The sequence below is a fragment of the Mya arenaria genome, chromosome 2 (assembly GCF_026914265.1).
Source record: "Mya arenaria isolate MELC-2E11 chromosome 2, ASM2691426v1".
Lineage (NCBI taxonomy): Eukaryota > Metazoa > Mollusca > Bivalvia > Myida > Myidae > Mya > Mya arenaria.
The window spans coordinates 5,214,261-5,239,306 of NC_069123.1; the positions used below are offsets into that span (position 1 = coordinate 5,214,261).

The 25,046-nt window shown below is 36.1% G+C and overlaps 9 non-coding genes across 9 annotated transcripts; all 9 read left to right on the forward strand.

The window, feature by feature from the left end:
- Positions 1-269: 269 nt before the first annotated feature.
- On the forward strand, positions 270-341 carry Trnag-ucc (transfer RNA glycine (anticodon UCC)). Its single transcript has one exon. It is a non-coding gene; the product is annotated as a tRNA-Gly (tRNA).
- A 2,104-nt stretch (positions 342-2,445) lies between these two features.
- On the forward strand, positions 2,446-2,517 carry Trnag-ucc (transfer RNA glycine (anticodon UCC)). The gene has a single exon. It is a non-coding gene; the product is annotated as a tRNA-Gly (tRNA).
- Positions 2,518-3,549: 1,032 nt separating this feature from the next.
- Trnag-ucc (transfer RNA glycine (anticodon UCC)) lies at positions 3,550-3,621 on the forward strand. Its single transcript has one exon. It is a non-coding gene; the product is annotated as a tRNA-Gly (tRNA).
- A 2,095-nt stretch (positions 3,622-5,716) lies between these two features.
- Positions 5,717-5,788, forward strand: Trnag-ucc (transfer RNA glycine (anticodon UCC)). Its single transcript has one exon. It is a non-coding gene; the product is annotated as a tRNA-Gly (tRNA).
- A 2,311-nt stretch (positions 5,789-8,099) lies between these two features.
- Trnag-ucc (transfer RNA glycine (anticodon UCC)) lies at positions 8,100-8,171 on the forward strand. Its single transcript has one exon. It is a non-coding gene; the product is annotated as a tRNA-Gly (tRNA).
- Positions 8,172-9,310: 1,139 nt separating this feature from the next.
- Positions 9,311-9,382, forward strand: Trnag-ucc (transfer RNA glycine (anticodon UCC)). The gene has a single exon. It is a non-coding gene; the product is annotated as a tRNA-Gly (tRNA).
- Positions 9,383-10,821: 1,439 nt separating this feature from the next.
- Positions 10,822-10,893, forward strand: Trnag-ucc (transfer RNA glycine (anticodon UCC)). Its single transcript has one exon. It is a non-coding gene; the product is annotated as a tRNA-Gly (tRNA).
- Positions 10,894-12,026: 1,133 nt separating this feature from the next.
- Positions 12,027-12,098, forward strand: Trnag-ucc (transfer RNA glycine (anticodon UCC)). Its single transcript has one exon. It is a non-coding gene; the product is annotated as a tRNA-Gly (tRNA).
- Positions 12,099-13,125: 1,027 nt separating this feature from the next.
- On the forward strand, positions 13,126-13,197 carry Trnag-ucc (transfer RNA glycine (anticodon UCC)). The gene has a single exon. It is a non-coding gene; the product is annotated as a tRNA-Gly (tRNA).
- The last annotated feature ends 11,849 nt before the right edge of the window (positions 13,198-25,046 follow it).

Here is a 25,046-nt window from a genome sequence, read left to right on the forward strand (position 1 = left end):
CTCTTAACTTTTGTTGCTAAATGATTCTTTGAAAATTATAAATCACGCGGTCACTCAGCAAAGAAAAACACAAAACTCGAGGACATAATTATGACCAAAATAAGATACAGTTCAGAGCGATGTGAATACGAGGCTATATGATTGTTGTACACGTTACGTTACGGAATCTACCGAGACGTTGCGCTTGTCAACTTTGCTATCGATAAAAAGGTTAATTAATTCGACATCATATCAAACATAGATGACAAATGATAACCGTCATCAGACAGGCGTCGGTGGTGTAAAGGTTAGCATGGTTGCCTTCCAAGCAGTCGATCCGGGTTCGATTCCCGGCCGACGCACTTATTTTTAGTAATATTACATCACTTCACATTCCCACAGGTCGATATATATATATAAATATGAAACATGGCGCGGACAATATATAAAACATGGCGCCGACAATTTATGGAACATGGCGCCGACAATTATCAATATGAAATATGGCGCTGACAATATATAAATTGAACATGGCGCTGACAATATATACATATAAAACATGGCGATGGCAATATAAAAATATCAAACATGGTGCTGACAATGTATAAATATGAAACATGGCGCTGACAATATATAAATATGAAACATGGCGCTGACAATATATAAATATGAAATATGGCACTGACAATATATAAATATGAAACATGGCGCTGACAATATATAAATATGAAACATGGCGCTGACAATATATAAATATGAAATATGGTGCTGACAATATATAAATATGAAACATGGCGCTGACAATATATAAATATGAAATATGGCGCTGACAATATATAAATATAAAACATGGCGATGACAATATATGAATATGAAACATGGTGCTGACAATGAATAAATATGAAACATGGCGCTGACAATATATAAATATGAAACATGGCGCTGACAATATATAAATATGAAACATGGCGCTGACAATATATAAATATGAAACATGGCGCTGACAATATATAAATATGAAACATGGCGCTGACAATATAAATATGACACATGGCGCTGACAATGAATAAATATAAAACATGGCGATGACAATATATGAAACATGATGCTAGCAATAAATAGATATGAAACATGGCGCTGACTATAAAAATTATATTAATATGGAGCATGGCGCTGATATTATATAAAATGGACATGGCGCTGACCATATATAAATATGAAACATGACGCTGACAATATATAACCATGAATCCATAGTTAAGGCATCATTTTAACGATTACTTTATAAAAAAATCTTTTACAAAAAAACAGACAGAAAATGAACTTTTCGAAAGCTCATTGATTCAAACTCAATACTTAATATTTTGCACTTTTAAGTGGTTAAATATCATTAAAGTACATACTTCAATAAACATTACTCAAGTAGGTTCTATCTACAAAATCATTTGTGTAAAAAAAACAACCTTTTATAAATCCGTCTGTTTACATTATCAACATCTGCTGATCAATGAAAACATGGCGTCGACGTACAATTCAGTCATAGATACAAGTGGTCATTTTAAGTGTGTTTTATGAACATTTGTGTATTGCGTTATGTGTGAGGTAAAAATAGACACACACGGATAACACTCTTTGGTATGTGGTTTTTAGAAAATTGTTACCAATAAAACGAGCAATATTATACACAATTTGAACGCACCTCCGTATTTTTGAAAGATGACCTTAAATGTTGAACGCAACTCTGTCTTGTAAGTTCGTTAACTCGAGGTTTGTAACGCGTTAAAAGGTGAACGGGGATCGCAGAATCTCAAATTTGGCATCATTTGGTACGCAAACTTTGAACTGTTTTGCATTATTTGTTAAGCAGGATTCGCGTAGAAAATGAAGAAGCAATTGGTACGCAATCGGGTCGTTGTGTGTTATCCCTTGTATTTCATACTGTACAGCATGCTTTGTCTTTGCCAACTTTCGGTGCAACAAACTTCTTTGAAGGTTTAAAATTTCACATATCGTATTCGTACGAATGAAATGAATATAAACACCATATGCCCCGATTTCTCGAAACTTCTTAAGCTTAACAGGCTTAAGTTGCTTATTTCAACAAGCTAAAATACATACTTAAATTTACTTTTTATGAAAGTAAATTGGTTTATTGTGATAATCATAAATTTATTTCCTATCTAAAGTATAAAAGTTCTTAAAGAAGTTAATATGACGCAAATTATTGAAAAACAACAATAGCCAGCTTAGCTTAATCCTGTTACAAGGGACTTCAGCAGTTTCGAGAAATTGGGCCGATGTAAACGACATTTTAAATAGAATTGAACTAAAGTTTTGAACGTTATGAACGCGAGTATACATGCTCTTTTGGACGTTACGAGAACGCTACGGTGACATTGTATATGTCAAATTTTCCTTTCATCATCAAATTGAATTTAAATGACAACTGATAACATGTCTATATGAGCGTCGGTGGTGTAAAGGTTAGCATGGTTGCCTTCCAAGCAGTCGATCCGGGTTCGATTCCCGGCCGACGCACTTCTTTTTAGTAATTTTGTACAAACTCCACGATCCTATAAGCCGGCAGTTGGGAGTATTGCGTAATAGGGAAACTTCTTTAATACCTTTTATTCCCAAATCCCATATTTTAAAAGAAAACTGGATGCCGATTTCCATTCTATTGCTCACCATTTAAATCATTAAGCAAATGCAACTGCTCAAAATAAAGATCACGTGATAAAAGTTTAAAATGTAGGCCATCATGATATATGAACATTGTGTACTAGTATGCCTAAAATGACTGTTAATTGTAGTTTTCTATAAATTGATTCTTTGCCCTGTGTGCGATGAAGTTTGATCTGGACGTGATATTATGTTTTTTCACTGATAAACTTTTAAGAACCACCGGTAAGCATTTAATAAACATTATTTTACTTTTTTTAATTCGTATGTTTATGTGTAAAAGTATTGATATGCAGGTCATTGTAAAATTTAGTAGTTCGGACACACCCAGTTTCGGACATAATAATGAAAACGTTTGTTTAGTGAATATGATCATTTATGGCATGTTGATTCACTATATAATAAGATGCAATAACCAAAATACAATGCAATTAAGGGTACATACTAGCACGAAATTGGATGATTGCATTAGAAAGTGTGATAGCTTCAAAAGAAGCAGGGCATATTTCAACACCACTGACGCCATAAACATGAAGAAGGCAATTTAAAAGCATGGATCCTTAGTTAAGGCATCATTTTCAGTACTTACTTTATGAAAATATCAATTCAAAAATGGTGACTTATTATTAAAGTACAAACCCAAAAGAGCATTACCCGAGCTGGTTGCTAATATTCGCGATTATGTAAGCTTTGCCCACTTGTCTCTGTCCACTTTGAGTGCAAACAGATACTGGTGGCTTAAAGCGACAGCACGATTATGAACACGAGTCTTTATGCTCGTTATGGGTGTTACGACAACGGCGATTGTCAACTTTACTATCAAATGAACGTTAAGTTACTTTGAAATCATATTTAAGTTACATGATAAATGATCTTTTGCGTCGACCAGCGTCGGTGGTGTAAAGGTTAGCATGGTTGCCTTCCAAGCAGTCGATCCGGGTTCGATTCCCGGCCGACGCACTTCTTTTTGCATCACTTCACAATCCCAAAGGTAGAATTTTAATGTATTGCGAATGTGGTCCCATAATAATTGCTCCATAATCTCAGAAATCCGGATGCTGAATCCAAATATGAATCATAAATAGAATCGAGATCAGTTTCTTTAATGGCTTAAAATTGAGCGGTAAATTCAGGTGAATAGAATTGAATCTAGATAGAGTGTATTGAAATCTTCGATTGGATTACCGTTTGACCCCTTCGGGTCAAGGCCAGTGTCACTGCTACTAAAAATAGAAAAACACGATTGAGACTGAGTATCTTTAGTTTGGGTTGACATACATATTATGACTAAACTAATGGTATATAGGAAGAGTTTACGGAGACCTTTCATTGGGCTGCGTTTGGGGTCCTTGTGGTCAATGTCGAAATCACTGTTACAAAAAGATATGAAAGTAAAAGAAAGTTTGAAACTGAATATCTAATAAATTTTGTAGACATTATGTGACTAAACTTGGTATGTGAGGCATTTCAGGGGTTTGCGTTTAGGCTCGCTAGGGTCAAGGTCACTGTTACTGAAAATATAATCGAAATAAAAGAGCGATTGAAACTTGAAGATCTTAATTAGGATCAATTGGCATATTGTAACAGCACTTGTTTATTAGGAAGAGCTAATGGAGGCCTTAAATGGAATTTCGTTTGGGATCCCTAGGGTCAAGGTCAAGGTCACTGAAACTAAAAAAGAAAAACGGTTGAAGCTGAATATCTTAAGTTTGGGTTCACATATTTGACAAAATTTGGTATGAAGCAAGAGTCTATGAGGACATTTTATGAAAGTGCGTTTTGGGTATCTAGGGTTAAAGTCAAGGTCATAGTGACTAAACATAGACAAACGGTTGAAACTGAATATATTTAGTTTTAATTGACAAACATATTACGATAAAACTTATAGAAAGAGTTTATGGAGACCTTTCATGGGATCGAGTTTAATGCCCCTTGGGTCAAGGTCGAGGTCACTGTAACTGAAAACAAATGGTTGAAACTTAATATCTCCAATTACAGTTTATTTATTATACTAAAACAGTAACTGTACGTGAAATATACACACATCATTTCTTCTGAGTGGCTAAAGTTCCTTTGTCAATCATTGGCATACCTGGTTTTGTCGCATTGTGGCTTTTTGTTTACTTTGTAGTACGTTGAAATACCAATCACGCAGTGAAATTAACGGTATACATTAGCACGAACTTGGATGGTTGCATCAGAAAATATGCAGGTGACAGTTTCGGAAGACGCAGGGAATACGTTACAACACCCACGATATAAGACACGAGGCTGACAACATAAAAACAGCATGGATACATAGTTAAGGCATCATTTCAAGCACATACTTTATGAAAATAGTTATTAAAGAAATAGACAAACAAATCACGTTTACGATAGCACGTTGATTCGAACTCAATACGTAATGTATTGCTTTTTCAAAGGTTACATACAATTGAAATACACCACTAAAGAACATTACCTGGTCAGCTTGTTGCTTATAGTTCTAACTGTAAACATTGTCCAATTCTTTCCAAAAGACATTGCGGTGGTTAAAAGACTGCGCGGTATTCTAAAAGGAATTATAATAAAGGTCAGTACGATAGGAACACGAGTCAACAGGCTCATTCATTCGAAACTCCTCGGCCATTTTTATCGAAAAAACCTCGGATGTATTTGGATGGTTTACATACTCAAAAAGAGGTACGTTTAAGTCCGCTGCATCGCGTAGTAATTTCATTTAGCAGTTAAACTTTATGACTTTATTTATGGGAATATTTATGTTTGCAATAATACACTTCACTTCACTGGCAATCAATTTAAAATACAACTTTCAAACTCTACATTTAATTTATGATATAATTAAAAAATTACGAACTACAACAACTGATGTACAACTTTGATACATTCAATGTTGTTTTCGTTAAAAATGGCAGAGGAGCTCGAATGCAGGCTCATTGTGGACGTTACGAAACCGACCGAGATGTTGCGATTGTCAACTATACTATCGAATGAACGTTAATTACTTCGAATTCATTTTAAACATATATGACAAACGATTTCATTCAACAGACAGGCGTCGGTGGTGTAAAGGTTAGCATGGTTGCCTTCCAAGCAGTCGATCCGGGTTCGATTCCCGGCCGACGCACTTATTTTTAGTAATATTGCATCACAATCCCACAGGCCTATTTAACGGTATTGCGTATTACACGGGTGCAAAACAGTGGCTCCAGGTCTTTTAGGAGCTGTGTATAAACAAGAGCCAATGACACTTCCTAGCTAGAGCAAAAGAACAGATATCATCATAAAACGTATAACTCGTTTGTTTATCTAATATCACAATTATGAGGGCTTATTTGAGAAATCGGGGAATGCAGTGCCATATAAATATGTTTAATCATCACACGTATTTCAATTATTTGGTAAACATATTGTTTATGGAGTTATAAAACCGATTCTCCCATCAAACACATGCATGCTTACAAACGAAAGTAGAACATTTTCACCAACTTTCAGCTGAATTTCACTCAAGAAGCTTACATATAAGATAAAACCAGTATTATCGAGTGCTTTTATTTTCGGGAATAAAAATGACCGCCTGTTTACCGGAATAAGCATGTTTATACTATTTTTCTGGGTTGAGCTGGAGCCAAAAGCCAGGGAGCTGGAGCCAAAGCGTGGATCTGGATGCTGAATCCAAATCCGAATGTCCTAGAATCGCTATGAGTTTCTTTAAAGGTGGGATTACGTTTGGGGTCCCTCGGGTCAAGGCCAATATCACGGCTACTAAAAATAGAAGGAAAACACGATCGAGTCTGAATATCTTAAGATTGGGTTTTTCTGGTTTCATACATATTATGACTGGACTTGGTTTATATAAAGAGTTAATGAACACCTATCATGGAATCGATTTTAGGGTCAAGGTCACGGTAACTAAAAGACGATAAACAGCTTAAACTGAATATCTTAAGTTAAGGTTGACATCATATTGTGACCAAACTTGGTATTTATGAAAAGTTTATGGAGACCTTTCATGCGATTGCTTACTGGAGCACTACGGTTAGGTCAGTGTCAGTGTTACTTAAAATTGAAAACAAATGGTTAAAACAGAAAATCTTCATGCTACAGTTCATTTATTATACTAAAACATTGCAACTGTTCGCGTGAAATATAGACACATCTTTTCTAGAGTGGCCAAATTTATTTTATCAATCATTGAAAACCTGGTTTCGTCGCATTGTGGCATTTCGTTTACTTTATAGAACGTTAATATACCAACCACGCAGTCGGATATTAATGGTATATATTATTACGAACTCGGAGATTGCATTAGAAAATATGCAAGTGACAGTTTCGGAAGAAGCAGGGAATACGTTACAACACCCACGATATAAGACAAGAGGCTGACAACACAAAAACAGCATGGATACATAGTTAAGGCATCATTTCAAGCACATACTTTATGAAAATAGTTATTAAAGAAATAGACAAACAAATCACGTTTACGATAGCACGTTGATTCGAACTCAATACGTAATGTATTGCTTTTTCAAAGGTTACATACAATTGAAATACACCACTAAAGAACATTACCTGGTCAGCTTGTTGCTTATAGTTCTAACTGTAAACATTGTCCAATTGTACTTTATGCGGCAATAGTTATTAAAGAAACAGAAAAAAAATCCTCGTTTACGAAAGCACATTGATTTGAACTAAATACCTAATGTATTGCTTATTAAAATGATTACATATAATTTAAGTGCATACTTCAAAGAGAATGACGCTAATAGGTTCTTGCTTCGAAATTACCTGTGTACAAAAAACATAACAAGAAACAACCGTAAGCAAAGTTGTCTGTTTACATTATCCGCATCTACTGATCAATGAAAAACATGGCCCCGACAAACAATTGCATGTACATAAGTGGTTGTGTTGAGTGCATTTTTCATATATCGCGTTATATGTTAGGTAAAAGCACGCGAACAACACTCTTTGAGATGTACTTTATATGTATGTCTAACCAACTGAAAGAGCAATGCCATAACTTAGTTGATTATACATCCGTATTTTAAAAGATGATCTTAAATGCTGAACGCAATTCTGTCTCGGTAGTTCTTTTCATAAAATGTTGCGGTATTCAAAGGGTTTTTTTACGGTCCGTTCCCTTTTGGTGCAACAATCTTCTTTGTTGGTTTAAAATTGCTTGGTCATTTCACAAAATATATTCTTACGCATGTTATATCTAGAAACACCATGCAAACGACATTCTTAATGGAATTGAAATAAAATTCGAAAATATATGCACGCTAGACTAATTCCTCGTTATAGACGTTACGTTACGTTATGAAAGCGACCGAGACGTTGCGCCTGTCAACTTTACTATTGAATAAAGGTTAATATCCTTAACATTATTATAAACATTTTTTATTATAATATTATGACTATCACGATATTGACAGGCGTCGGTGGTGTAAAGGTTAGCATGGTTGCCTTCCAAGCAGTCGATCCGGGTTCGATTCCCGGCCGACGCACTTCTTTTAAGTAATATTACTTTACTTAATTACGACTTTACGGTACCACAGGTCGATAATTTGAGGTATAACATATTTGGTTCCGTCGTAAATGCTCTAAATTCACAGAACTCGTATTTAAAACGGTAATTGTATGCTGAATATCTTGTTTCAGTCAAAATAATGTAAACCAGGGCTGGTATTCAATAATGGTCTTAATTGAATATTAGAACGATGTAGCTAATCGGACTACTTGTTTTTAGTTTCTGAGCAATAAAGTGAATGAAGTCAATTATGTATGATAATAAGATTGACTTAAGTTAGTTGCATATTGAATACCAATCCAGTATTCGCATTGATTTAGTGATATCTAGGTAATGTTGATTCACTTGATAGTAAGATGCCATACCATAAACGCAATGCAACCTAGGGTATTAAAAAGCACGAAATTGGATGATAACATTATAAAATATTCATGTGACTCTTTCAAAAGAAGCAGAGCATACTCAACAACACCCACGATAGAGAACTTGACTCTGTCAATATTAAAAACACATGGATCCATAGTTAAGGCATCATTTTCAGCATTCACATAAAACCGTTATACCAAGAAACAGACACGTTTACGAAAGCACACTGATTCGAACTCAATGGTTTTTTTTGTTGTTTTAAAAGATATATTAAAAATATATCAAATGGTCATTCCAAAAAGAACGTTACCCAAGCAAGTTGCTTATATTTCATACTGTAAGCTATGTAAAGGCAGGTTGCTTATATTTCATACTGTAAGCTATGCCAAGGCAGGTTGCTTATATTTCATACTGTAAGTTATGCCAAGGCAGGTTGCTAATATTTCATACTGTAAGTTATGCCAAGTATCTCTGTCTAGTTTTGGTGCATCAAACTTCTTTGAAAGTTTGAAATTGAGCGGCAATTTTACAACTCATATTCTTCCGCATGTTATGAATAGACACATCATGTTATCGCCATTTTAAATCGAATTAAAATAAACTTTTGAGCGATATGAACGCGAGGCTACAAGCTCGTTATAGACGTTACGTTACGAAAATCGCCAAGACGTTGCGCTTGTCAACTTTGCTATCGAATAGAGGTTATAATTCGACATCATATTAAAAACATATGTCAATCAGTATTTATATGCGTCGGTGGTGTAAAGGTTAGCATGGTTGCCTTCCAAGCAGTCGATCCGGGTTCGATTCCCGGCCGACGCACTTTTTTTTAGTAATATTACTTACCTTAATTACGACTTGACGATATCACAGGTCGATATTTTGAGGTATAACGTATTTGGTACCGTCTTAAATGCTCTAAACTCACAGAACTCGTATTTAAAATGGAAACTGTATACTGAATATCTGGTTTTAGTCTTAATAGTGTAAACCATGGTATTTAATATTGGTCTTAATTGAATATTAGATCGATGTAGCTGATCGGACTACTTGTTATTAATTACTGAGCAATACAGTGAATGAAGTCAATTGTGTATGGGAATAAGATAGACATAAGTTAGTTGCATATTGAATACCAATCCAGTATTCGCATTGATTTAGTGATATCTAGGTAATGTTGATTCTCTTGATAGTAAGATGCCATACCATAAACGCAATGCAACCTAGGGTATTAAAAAGCACGAAATTGGATGATTACATTATAAAATATTCATGTGACTCTTTCAAAAGAAGCAGAGCATACTCAACAACACCCACGATAGAGAACTTGCTTCTGTCAATATTAAAAACACATGGATCCATAGTTAAGGCATCATCTTCAGCACTCACATAAAACCGCTATACCAAGAAACAGACACGTTTACGAAAGCACACTGATTCGAACTCAATGTTTTTTTTGTTGTTTTAAAAGATATAATTAAAAATATATCAAATGGTCATTCCAAAAAGAACGTTACCCGAGCAAGTTGCTTATATTTCACACTGTAAGCTATGCCAAGGCAGGTTGCTTATATTTCATACTGTAAGCTATGCCAAGGCAGGTTGCTTATATTTCATACTGTAAGCTATGCCAAGGCAGGTTGCTTATATTTCATACTGTAAGCTATGCCAAGGCAGGTTGCTTATATTTCATACTGTAAGCTATGCCAAGGCAGGTTGCTTATATTTCATACTATAAGCTATGCCAAGGCAGGTTGCTTATATTTCATACTGTAAGTTATGCCAAGGCAGGTTGCTTATATTTCATACTGTAAGCTATGCCAAGGCAGGTTGCTTATATTTCATACTGTAAGCTATGCCAAGGCAGGTTGCTTATATTTCATACTGTAAGTTATGCCAAGGCAGGTTGCTTATATTTCATACTGTAAGCTATGCCAAGGCAGGTTGCTAATATTTCATACTGTAAGTTATGCCAAGTATCTCTGTCTAGTTTTGGTGCATCAAACTTCTTTGAAAGTTTGAAATTGAGCGGTAATTTTACAACTCATATTCTTCTGCATGTTATGAATAGACACATCATGTTATCGCCATTTTAAATCGAATTAAAATAAACTTTTGAACCATATGAACGCGAGGCTACATGCTCGTTATAGACGTTACGTTACGAAAATCGCCAAGACGTTGCGATTGTCAACTTTGCTATCGAATAGAGGTTAAAATTCGACATGATATTAAAAACATATGTCAATCGATATTTATATGCGTCGGTGGTGTAAAGGTTAGCATGGTTGCCTTCCAAGCAGTCCATCCGGGTTCGATTCCCGGCCGACGCACTTTTTTTTAGTAATATTACTTACCTTAATTACGACTTGACGATATCACAGGTCGATATTTTGAGGTATAACGTATTTGGTACCGTCTTAAATGCTTTAAACTCACAGAATTCGTATATAAAATGGAAACTGTATACTGAATATCTGGTTTTAGTCTTAATAGTGTAAACCATGGTATTTAGTATTGGTCTTAATTGAATATTAGAATGATGTAGCTAATCGGACTACTTGTTTTTAGTTACTGAGCAATAAAGTGAATGAAGTCAATTATGTATGGGAATAAGATAGACATAAGTTAGTTGCATATTGAATACCAATCCAGTATTCGCATTGATTTAGTGATATCTAGGTAATGTTGATTCACTTGATAGTAAGATGCCATACCATAAACGCAGTGCAACCTAGGGTATTAAAAAGCACGAAATTGGATGATTACATTATAAAATATTCATGTGACTCTTTCAAAAGAAGCAGAGCATACTCAACAACACCCACGATATAGAACTTGACTCTGTCAATATTAAAAACACATGGATCCATAGTTAAGGCATCATTTTCAGCATTCACATAAAACCGTTATACCAAGAAACAGACACGTTTACGAAAGCACACTGATTCGAACTCAATGGTTTTTTGTTGTTTTAAAAGATATATTAAAAATATATCAAATGGTCATTCCAAAAAGAACGTTACCCAAGCAAGTTGCTTATATTTCATACTGTAAGCTATGTAAAGGCAGGTTGCTTATATTTCATACTGTAAGCTATGCCAAGTCAGGTTGCTTATATTTCATACTGTAAGTTATGCCAAGGCAGGTTGCTAATATTTCATACTGTAAGTTATGCCAAGTATCTCTGTCTAGTTTTGGTGCATCAAACTTCTTTGAAAGTTTGAAATTGAGCGGCAATATTACAACTCATATTCTTCCGCATGTTATGAATAGACACATCATGTTATCGCCATTTTAAATCGAATTAAAATAAACTTTTGAGCGATATGAACGCGAGGCTACAAGCTCGTTATAGACGTTACGTTACGAAAATCGCCAAGACGTTGCGCTTGTCAACTTTGCTATCGAATAGAGGTTATAATTCGACATCATATTAAAAACATATGTCAATCAGTATTTATATGCGTCGGTGGTGTAAAGGTTAGCATGGTTGCCTTCCAAGCAGTCGATCCGGGTTCGATTCCCGGCCGACGCACTTTTTTTTAGTAATATTACTTACCTTAATTACGACTTGACGATATCACAGGTCGATATTTTGAGGTATAACGTATTTGGTACCGTCTTAAATGCTCTAAACTCACAGAACTCGTATTTAAAATGGAAACTGTATACTGAATATCTGGTTTTAGTCTTAATAGTGTAAACCATGGTATTTAATATTGGTCTTAATTGAATATTAGATCGATGTAGCTGATCGGACTACTTGTTATTAATTACTGAGCAATACAGTGAATGAAGTCAATTGTGTATGGCAATAAGATTGACTTAAGTTAGTTGCATATTGAATACCAATCCAGTATTCGCATTGATTTAGTGATATCTAGGTAATGTTGATTCTCTTGATAGTAAGATGCCATACCATAAACGCAGTGCAACCTAGGGTATTAAAAAGCACGAAATTGGATGATTACATTATAAAATATTCATGTGACTCTTTCAAAAGAAGCAGAGCATACTCAACAACACCCACGATATAAAACTTGACTCTGTCAATATTAAAAACACATGGATCCATAGTTAAGGCATCATCTTCAGCACTCACATAAAACCGCTATACCAAGAAACAGACACGTTTACGAAAGCACACTGATTCGAACTCAATATGTTGTTTTGTTGTGTGTTTTTTAAAGCTATAATTAAAACATAATAAATGGTCATACCCAAAAAACATTACCCGAGCAAGTTGCTTATATTTCATAGTGTAAAACATGCCCAAGTATCTCTGTCCACTTTTGGTGCATCAAACTTCTTTGAAAGTTTAAAATTGTGCGGCAATTTTACAACTCATATTCTGCCGCATGTAATGAATAGACACACCGTGTAAATGCCATTCTAAATCGAATCAAATTAACGTTTTGAACGATATAAACGCGAGGCTACAAGCTCGTTATAGACGTTACGTTACGAAACGGACAAGACTTTGCGCTTGTCAACTTTGCTATTGCATAGAGGGTAATTAATTCGATATCATATTATACAAATATGTCAAAAGGTATATATATGCGTCGGTGGTGTAAAGGTTAGCATGGTTGCCTTCCAAGCAGTCGATCCGGGTTCGATTCCCGGCCGACGCACTTCTTTTAAGAACTGTAGAAATAGTGCATCACTTCACAATCCCACCGTCCTAAATACTCTACATTCCGAACCTCGTGTGTAAACCGAAAACTATATGCTGAATGTGTAGCATTATGGATCACTCGACATAGATGAAAATGGCGGCATCCGACGACATGTTTACATTGAAAGTACTGTTTAGATCCACATCTGTGACCAAAATGTAAGTTATCGATTGTTTAATGATACAGAATGATATGCCGGTTATGAACGTCCTTCATACTGTATCATACATTATTCTTTGTATATGTTAACTTGTGTCGTATGTGTGATTGGTTTGCTGACATTCCGGTATATTCAGTTTCGGACATAATCATGCATACCTGTCTTGGCCTTTAGTGATATTTATGCAAGGTTGGTATGATTTATAGTAAGCTGCCATACCAAAAACACAGTTCCAACTTATATGACGTTCTGTAAAAATGAATGGAAACATTGCCTGACAATCTCATTACTAATTTCGACTACGTATGATTTATAAGCATAGATATCAGGTAAAAGACGAACCGTTTTAAAAAAAACTTTTTTATTTTATGTGCTGCTTAATCCTAAATGATTATTGTTAACACACGTATAACTAATGTTTTGTGTTATTTATATCAGCATGTGAACTTTGAATATGGTACAATAAATCATGTAAGGTTTTAAAATACTTAGCATATTATGTTATGTAAACAATCTTGCAACACATGTTTTATTTGTTTACGGCATCTTGTCTTCGACTATTTTATTTCATCATTAAAAATGATACTCGAGTCTCTTTTAAACTGCTTACACAAGGGAAGCTGACAGGAAGGAGGATATGATTTATGCGAATGAATTGAGAGAAAGTCCGGCGTGTCACTGTTGATCCACAAGTTCCAATTCCAGACTTGACATCTGAGATACTATCGTGCGTCGCGACAACAAGAATATAACAATTGATGTTGCCATTTGACAATGCAATCAACTTGACTGTCTCTCTACTTTGATATATGACCGTATATGGGAAACGGTGGTCGCAGAATGATAAGGGGATACTCAGGAAGTTTGCGTGATTTTGTTGCTAATGGATACCAGAAGATCGCCCGCCTTTGATTGATGGCCACTTTGCTGTCCGTTTGAAAATAACCTGTCATATAACGTTAAAGAATTACCTCAAATGCGATAAAATTACACGTACATCAATGAATCATCAATTGTCTGCAAGAGTGCTAGTAGCTAGAATTTCTGTTAGCCATCTGGTATCTTTAGCAATCATTTCAATGTTATATGAAACGAATGATAATTGCCATTTGCGAAGACTACCATTTATAAATGAAGCCTTGATATGTATTTCAAATCACTTTTTGTAATAGAAAATGCCTGCGTATTACATTACGTGCCCTTGTTATCGACCATTTACCATGTTTGCATCAAATAGTTATGCACCAGTCAATTGTAACCACGGCCCCCAGGTCCGGTGAATAGCGGGGTCCAGCCAACCCCAGGGACCCTAGGTAAGGCCTATTCCCCGCTATATTTAAAGCGAAGACAAAACCACCACATTCATCCGCCACTGTGAGTCCACCTGAAAGGTAAAAACACGGCCAATTTCCGCGGCTATACCCGGTATACCCCCGGACCTGGAGGGGGGGGGGGGTGGTGGTTACAATTGACTGGTGCATTATTTATACGAACCATCAAAGGTGTGCGAACATTTTATTTCAGAATTACTTTGTCAGTACCATAGAGTGGCCATTCCACGAGCGTATCCTTCGATTTTTTTTCTTGATTTTGGTAGTTGGTTCTCAGAGAAGGTAACAGTAAGTTTGTTTGTTTATTTGAGTTTATCAAAGTCTGCCCGCGTCCATTGGCTGCATTATGGCTTGACCTCGCCGTGACGCCATCACGACTTAAATTGTGTTTTAAAACCATACGTGACATGAGGAAGAAGTGACAGCAATTCGCAGTCAAATCCATTGGAAGACTTGGAGAAACAGAGTGAGATTCATGAGATCCGGGTACGATACCCTAGCTCTTTGCGAAGAGGCCTCTTGGTTCTTTAACGTGTTCGGTGTAAAGCACCGATACACGGGGTACAACTTTCCTGGGTTGAACCAGTACTGAGTACACCACGTTTCCAAGCACTACTCTTTAAATGCCGAGCGCCAGGCAAGGGAGCTACTTGTACCAACTTTTAACCTCTTTCGGTATGACGCGGCCCGGGATCGAACCTTCGACCTCCCGCTCCGTAGGCGGAGGCCTTAACCACAAGGCAACGGAGACGGTAAACAGTAAGTTTATTTGAACGTGCGTCTTAAATCTTCTTCTATTGGATTTCTGACACCTACTTAAAGATGCACTCTTACTTCCAAATAAGATTTACCACAATTAATAATATTGTTTTAATATTCCTAAAATAATGAATACATGTCGAAAACAAAGGTTCTTATGAATGATACCGAGTCTAATTTGAAAGAAGTGAGCATAAAACACGACATTTCTACCTTAAGAGACTATAGTAGATCACAGTAGATCTTTCAGCATTCACCAATCATTTAATATGTTGGCGCGTTCTGCTTTTAAATACACAGTTACAATCTTGTTTTCAAAAATAAATATTTTCCATAATTGCATTATTAAGTAAGAAGTGTAGAGGTTTATAAGTCAAAAAGGATGTTTGTTATACATGTGTATGTATTGATTTTAATGAGTGTCACTGTAATATTTTTTCGATTTTCTTGATAGTTCGGTATTTTATCGTACACTCGTTTATTAGTTAGCAATAGGATAAAGTATTAACCGAAATAGCATGGTCTGTGCGGCACAAACCGCTGAAAAATCAACTGTCTGAATGTCCGAGACTTAATTTATCTATCATCCGCGGTTGACAGCAGAGTTCAAAACGTCGGAGTCGTCGGTTCTTCAGACTTTGTCCGAGTGACAAAACACGTTCAATCAAATCCGACTTTGAAATGATCTTGGCATAGACGAACATTTCTGTACAAACGAATATCCAAGAACAATTTATTGTCTTCTTGATTGGATGTCACCCCGTCAAAGATTATTAACGAGAAGAGTAGATGGAAAAATTGACGGATGACAACCCGTTTGAACCGCATTGTTACGTTGCTGGAGAGGGATTTGTGGCGATGTCATACGCCACTTTAACTGCTTGTCAAAGGATTTATATTCTCTGAGACCACGATGTCACAGTGCCGAATCGGAATCCTGTATCATGTTCAATCCTATTCATCAAATTCAAAATAAAGTAGTCAAGTATTGCTCTCTTGTCTTCAAATGTTCCTGACAAGCGTTTTTATTCGTAGTGTTACCCAGAAAAAATAGAGTGGATTAAAAACAAGTTTGAGGGATATGGGCAAGTAGAAACAATTTTCTGAGAATGTCATTGTGCAAAGGCAATGCTTTTCGACAGTGTGTCTTCTATGATCTGCGGAAACATGCGAATGCTGCGTTTTCTCTAGAGGATCCCAAGACAATTTTGCATGCGTGCTGATTAAGATTTCTCTAACAGTTGGAACCATAAATTATTCATTAATCTTTCCAGCATACTCGTCTCATGGCCTGTCATAACATTTACAAATTCAAACATTTTAATTGGCACCACTGGCCCTTGAGAATGTCATTAAAACATTGCCGTAATTGAATTTCTTTTCTCATTCCTTAATGTATGACAGAACTCGCTTGTGGTACCATGGACCCATCATTAATCAACATCAGTTTCTGCTTTGAGGCGATACATCACTGACATCCGAAACAAAAGGACGTTCCGGCATCCGTTCCATAACTATCGTTTTCACTTAGTGTTTTGTACGCGTAAATCCTGTTTGACCATTTTTGTCAGCCCACTGACTAGTCACTTGGCCCTGTCGTAATGTTGATGAACAGCAAGAAAATGACTCCTGAAAGTCTTGGACAAGAGGTCGTGGGAAACTTCAAAGGTTTCTGGTTGTGTGGTTGTCTGGCTTCCGGCGGATGTCGCGGTGTTTTTGAAGGACAAAGGAAGCAATACAAGGACCAGGTCATTGGGCTGTTTATGGCGGCTCCTTTATGGTAACATGACGTATGCTGGTACTTGGAATTGCAGATCTAAAATGTTTGTTTATCTCTATGGATGCATCTGTTTGGTGGTGATTAGTCATGTACATTCAAATGTTGTTCTTTTATAACTTTATACTGAACTCGCAGCCTGTAAATATAGCAAGTGGGGTGTGCATATCAAACTAGAACATTATAACAGAAATACAAATATAAAGTTAAAAACACGAACATTTCTAAAAACAATCCGAAAAATAGTACTTTATAAACCTCAGGCTTCTTAGATCGTGGCCATTTTAGTTATTCTATTGTCATCAGATAATGTCAGCATTTTCCGGAATGAATAAATACAGTTTAAAATCCAAGAGACAGGTTAAATTTATCATTCATTTATTTCCTCTTATTTACATGCATGTTTGTCAGAGTAATATGAAAATGAACAGTCAAGACAACTATCGCAGATGACTATACCTCGAAAAGTCATTGTAACAAATTAAAATTCACGCTTTCGTCACGGGTCACCGATTTCAAACTCTATCGCATTAATTTCCCACTGTATCGGTTCTCACATCCTCATTGCAAAGAAAGGACGGAGGTACCCCTATCATTCAAAAACCATTGCTCTTCAACCCCAAGTCATATTTCTTGTCAACTTTAATAATAAACAATCATCAATATGGATTGTCCTTTTCAACGAAGTGCAAATGTTTTCATTAACACGCTCATCAATTTCAGCAAAGATGCGCGATAGCGTTTGAGAAATGAGTTTTGCTAACCCCACTCCAGGCCTATTAGTATAATTGCTGTAACAGATGTATTTTGCGGACGCACTAGCTGCCTATGATTTAGTAAATAAATGTATTTGAGCTAGCAAGGCCTCTTAAACAACCCATATCACGTCAAAATTCGCTACATGGGGCTCAGGGCCGCCATCAATCATCTGCAAACATTAACAGTCATGTGACATCAAATTGAAAACCACGTGACAGGAACCACGAAATAAATTTTGGACTAACGGGGAAGGGGGAAACAAAACTAAAAATAAAGCATCAATGGCGATCTCAGTGAACCTAATTTGTAACAGTTAACAATCATTATCACCAACGTTAATTTTGTTATTTATGAATGCCCTGAATATCCAGAACATCCCTCATATGATGTATCATTGACTCGAATATGTTTTTGGCCCCATTGCGGTGTTGAAATTGTTTCCCGATTGAAGACATTAGTATTTTTATAATTCTACGTGAATAGTTGTACGCATTGCATATTTTATGATATAATTTACTTTGAACATAGTTTCGTGGTATTAAATGCATTATTATGACAAAATGAATATGGAAATAAAGTGCCATTTGTTTCTTTGTCTGAAGTCTGTGGATCTCACATCCATTACTGTCAACACGATTCTGTTGATGACATCTTTCTGAGTTGGCATTCTATTAGAGTAGTTGTTTTCAGGATTCAGGATAATTATTAATGTGTTTTGGCTAAATCCCTAGTGTTTGTTTACTCCCCTAGGCAAAGATTGTACAGAGAAACCTTGGCATTCATATTGCATCAGTCGCAAGATGCTATGACGTAATTGCTTATAACAGTTTTGCGCTTTTACTCGATGAGCGCGGCGTCATGAACCGAATATTGCCGTTAACCTTTCATTAACACTTCAAAAGGTTCAACGATTCGACCAAATGTATGCATGTTACAAATATGTGTAGGCTCATACAGGCTAGTTATGTCGTCATCGGGATTCAAACAGAATAAATTCATTCACTTCTAAAAATGGAAACGAGTCAGAATACCACAAATTGAATGGTTGGCCTCAATGCCGTTGTATTTCCTTAGTGCCAGCACTTGTATTCAATATGTTATCTCCCCTATTTCTAAACCACAGGTGCAACTTTTCTTTAACAAGCTGGTCATAAACGTCAGTCTAGAAACCGTTAATGCTGCCATAGCACTTGTAGTGCCACGGGTGAAAGCTCTGCAAAGTGATGATAGTGTATATCTTGGTTTATTTGATGCATCGAGATCTAGACATGTCTGTACTGGTGTACAGGCATTGCCCTGTGATTGCAGTATTTATTTCAGCTTGCTTGTGAAGGCAGCTATATATCAACTGATACGAATCAGCATCGAGTCCCCGATATGTCAAGAGAACTTTGTGCATAAAATTGAGACTCAGAACCATTTGGATAAGAGGCGGACACCTACTCCACCAGACCAAAACCCGTTGTCATGAGTTTCAATCTGTCTGTTTGCATGAATACCCCGAATTTACCCCCCCCCCCCCCATTTTTTACTGATTCAGTGAAATATAATGGAAATGAATGTGCATGCACATTTAAAGTTTCTAACATTTCATTTTTTTCTTCATTAAAAGTACCGAAATTTGTCAATAAAGAAAAACACATCTAAGCAAGGGCGTTCGATGCATGGATGTACCTTACTATAGATAATAAAAAGACCATGAACCTCAAGACACAAGCTCTAGTCGGCAACCATGTAATATGACTAAGATTCTACTGCCAGCTCTTTTGCTACCGATCGCATGTTTTGACAGAGCTGTAAGATTCCATGAGCCCGCATTGTCGGGACAGACTTGCAATTAGCTTTACGAGTGATTGATGAAGCCACAGCTTTTATTCTCGTCGACTTGGCAGGTGGATACAATGTGCAGAGGCTGGAGATGGCAAGTGTAATAAGCAGCATTTCAACCGTAGTCTATATCGAATGAACCTTAGTGGTATGTTATAATTATTATTAATTATATAATGGCACTCAATGGAGCTGACCTAATTGTGCATTATGTATGTTTACCCCCGCAGAAGTCTATACCTTAGCAGTATGTTATATGGCACTCACTGGAGCTGACCTAACTGTGCAGAATGTATGTTCGACCCCGCAGAAGTCTATACCTTAGCAGTATGTTATATGGCACTCACTGGAGCTGACCTAACTATGCATAATGTACGTTCGACCCCGCAGAAGTCTATACCTTAGCAGTATGTTATATGGCACTCACTGGAGCTGACCTAACTGTGCAGAATGTATGTTCGACCCCGCATAAGTCTATACCTTAGCAGTATGTTATATGGCACTCACTGGAGCTGACCTAACTATGCATAATGTACGTTCGACCCCGCAGAAGTCTATACCTTAGCAGTATGTTATATGGCACTCACTGGAGCTGACCTAACTATGCATAATGTATGTTTACCCCCGAATAAGTCTATACCTTAGCAGTATGTTATATGGCACTCACTGGAGCTGACCTAACTGTGCAGAATGTATGTTTACCCCGCAGAAGTCTATACCTTAGCAGTATGTTATATGGCACTCACTGGAGCTGACCTAACTATGCATAATGTATGTTCGACCCCGCAGAAGTCTATACCTTAGCAGTATGTTATATGGCACACACTGGAGCTGACCTAACTGTGCATAATGTACGTTTACCCCCGAATAAGTCTATACCTTAGCAGTATGTTATATGGCACTCACTGGAGCTGACCTAACTATGCATAATGTATGTTCGACCCCGCAGAAGTCTATACCTTAGCAGTATGTTATATGGCACTCACTGGAGCTGACCTAACTGTGCAGAATGTATGTTTACCCCCGCAGAAGTCTATATCGACATAAACCTTAGTGGTAAACTATGTGGCATTCACTGGAGCTGTCCTAAGTGTGCATAATCTATGTTTACCCTCCCCATCGGGAATAACCCATTCCATGACTGATTGTTTTAACGACATTCATTTAGCTCTAACATATTAGAGAAAGGCGTCGGCAAAATGCAACTTTGTTACGAAAGTTAGGGTTAGGGGCATCCATTGAAAACAGATGAAAGCAAAAGTACTGAATAACCTGATTATGTTTACGTAAGAAAGAAACATTAGCAGTGTTTTTATTAATCACGGTACATCAGTAATGAGAACTAATTTTATACATTTTAGCATATCAATATTTCATAGGATTTTAATAACAAAATCTGTTATTTTCGGATCAACATGCAAATGCCTCCCATAGTGATGTTTCCAGGACATTACGAATGAGACAACTGAACAAAGGTTTATTTTTATTAATATGTTTGTTGGACCATGAAGCTGCAGGCAGGAGACGCATTGTCGGCGGCAAATGCATTTCCTGTCTTATACAATATTAATGGAAATGCTGGAAGCAGAAACAATAAATTTTCCACACTCATATTTCAAGCAAATTGATAGGTGCTGCAACGTTATACGGTGTTTGTATAAATAATAAATTTATATTGATTTACTCATTCTCAACGCTTGACAGGTGTCATTTTTGAATTGTATGGCATTGTTATTACTGACTCGTATCTTGTTCTGTCTCTTCATTTACGTGGTACAAATCGCTTATGTGAGTCTAATGAATATGTTATTACCCGAAGTTTCGAATTCATAATTTTATCTTTATTGGATTTTATCATCGTGGAACATGATTTATGTAGACTTCTAATGGTATTTAATGTAAATGTGTTGATTAATAGACACAGATAATTACAACGTGTCGTGTTATTCCCCATATAATAGTTCAGTACATGAAACGAATCAATTTTCCACGCACACAAGTCAAAATGATGATATGAAATTACCTGTAGTGTTGAAGGGAAATTTACGACATATCTGTAGTAAAGATAATTTCAAAATTCCCATGATATTTAAATATAAATGCCGAACTGCTTAATGTACCTTTCTAACGAATGTGGGTGAATATAAATATATAGTGAGAATAGCTCTTAATTGTGAAGCAACATGCGACCTCTCAATCTAGAAAGCATGGACCTACAATGATAGCAAAGGTCATGCAGTTGCAAATAAACTTACATAAGATCCAATGGAAACAATGGAAGGTTCATCATAAGCCCAGTAGCCAACTCAAAGATGCATTCGTACTCCCAAATAAGATGTACCACAATTGATACAATTGTTTTAATTTACCGAAATGAATGAATAAATATCGAAAACAATGGTTCTTATGAAGGATACTGTGTTTAATTTGTAAGAAAGGTGCAGAAAACACAGTAGTTCTACCTTATAAGACGATAGCTGATCACTGTAGATCTTTAAGCATTCACCAGTCATTTAAAATGTGTGCGTGTTTAGCTATTAAATACGCGGTTATATCTTGTTATCAGTAATAAATATTTTCCATAAACGCATTATTTAGAAAGTAGTTAAAAGTTTATCACATGTGTATGTATTGATTTTAAATACGAGTGTCACTTTAAATGAGTATCGATTCCCTTGTTATGCCCCGTCAAAGCTGAGACATAACTTACACGAGAGACACAACGTAGACAGACCAAACATGGATCAAAATAAGCCAAACAATTGTCTATGCCAGGCTCAAACTATACATACACGTATTATTATCATTGTATGCATACGTTATAACTTGAAAAACTCTTAAAAGTTTAATTAAGGAATGAATTGCGGGGTCGATGTCATTTAAGGAATGGAAGTTGAGGTGTAAATATTTAAGGAATGAATTGCGGTGTTGATGTCATTATCGGGGTATGAACGCAATTGGGCTGGTCTAAATGTGTGGAGTCCTTCGGACTCCACGCGTACTTTGACCAGCCCAATTGCGTTCATATCCCCGATAATGACATCAACTCCGAAATTCATTCCTTATATTTACACCAATAGTTCATTATTTCATTCAGAAATTGTTAAAAAAAATCTTAATTTCATTTAAGAATTTATTTGAGTTCTCATTTCTTACCCATTCTGTAAACAGAACAACCCGACTGTAACCGGAAACATTTTTTTCAAATGACGTCACAATAACGCGGGAAAAGATCAACCATTTAAAATCACTTTTAAACGTAGAATTGAAACACTCATGGCAACAAAACATTTAAAATATAATAAAATAACACTTTCTATAATGTTGATTTATATTTTACGGGACCTGCTGACACAATACAAACAATAACAAGATCAATATTTTTCATGTATATTGTTATGCGATAAATTGTGATCCGAACATATCCGAAGATGTTGCGTTCATCGATTGATGAACGCAATTGCCGAAAGGCAGTTCATTTAAGGAATGGAAGTTGAGGTGTAAATATAACATATTAAATTGTTTTTTAACTTGTTTGAGAAGTCAATGAATAGCGTCACTTTAAGGCGTCCTCAAATTTATTCTAATACCTGCAACTATATTCAGGATGATTATTGGCGATGGTTACTTATGGAATAGTGTCCTTTTGACAGCGTTGTAGATAATTTTATATTCATATCGTTAATCGTTATAATTATCAGTCTGTATTTGTATTTCGTTTGGTGTGATGAAAAACTAAGTACTGTTAGATTAAAAGGACTCGCTTATGTTTTTGGACTAAAAATCAGTTTTGTTTTCGGTAATGCATCTGAAACACATATATTATAATTATTTAACTCCTTCATACCGAAAAAGCACAAAAATACAATTAAAGTGTATAAAACTGGTTTTAGTGGGGAGCGAACCCACGCCGGTGGTGGCAAGAAGAAAAAAAAGAAAACTTACACAATATCCACTCGCCCACAATGGCCCATAGTAAACTCAAAGATATTTTAACGTTTATTGCATACATTGGTAGAATCACGCGATCATGTCAATCAATCAATCAATCAATCACGACACAGCCTTTTGTTGAATTTTAATGAATTTACTGGGTTTAAACACTATTTATATCAACATAACACTTTCAAATTCAAGATAAACAAAGTTTAAGCAGTCAAAGGGATTATAATAACTATAGTAATAATACATACAAAGTAGACAAGTGGTATAAAACAGTTAGATGACATGAAGTAAAATATTTATGATAAAGAAAGAGCGGGGTGAGCGTAGCGAATTGACCGATCTTAATCATTACTATTTTACTTGAGGCCATCTAATTGACTTAGAATACGGTCTAATTACGCAAAATCTGACACAGAAAGTCTTATCGCATGAGTGGTAGAAAGCGGACCATGAAATAGTACTTAATGATTGCCCATATGCAATTCCATTGGCTGAATGTGTAGGTTGTTTTCTTAATGCACAAAACAAAAGAATCACGACAACATAGAGAAGGAAAGCTTTGAAGCTTATATTATGTCTCGCTTATACTATACTTAAAGTCAGTAGGGTTTCAACATTTTCCAAATATGTGCACTTGCCATTTAATTAATGTTTACGATTTCCTTCCTAATAACCGTTTCTGATACTACGATAATAGGCGCCGTGAGATAGAACGAGCTCTTCCAAGATTCCTTCTGAATAATTTACTCGAACTGTTTCTGCCAATTTGACGGGCGGTGACACTGCGATGAAACAATAGTTGACAGGGACGTCTAATGATGATAAATCGTTAGTGGAATGATAAATTCGTTGTGAAAACTTAATTGGTTAGTGCGCCCCTCAATAAAATTGTACTGTCACTTTCCTTGGCTTCAATGCCAATCGGCTATATAGCTCTTTTCTGCGATGGCGGTAAATTCGAGATAAACTGATTTACAGAGACATGTTGGATACTTTGAAAATGGAAATGTAATTCTCTGTCAAAACAAATAAGGTGTTCGCTGCAAAGAATTTACTGGTTTTGCCTTCCCAAAGATCCCGCATAATGTCAATTGGTTTTCATGACTTTAGGTGCCTGGCCTGAAACTTTCTAGGGAATATTTGCAAAAAATAAGGTCCCAGCTAATTCAGGAGAGAATGTATTAGGTTGTAACAAGATTAGGATGATTTAAATCGAATAAATAATACACGAATGTCACTAGGATCT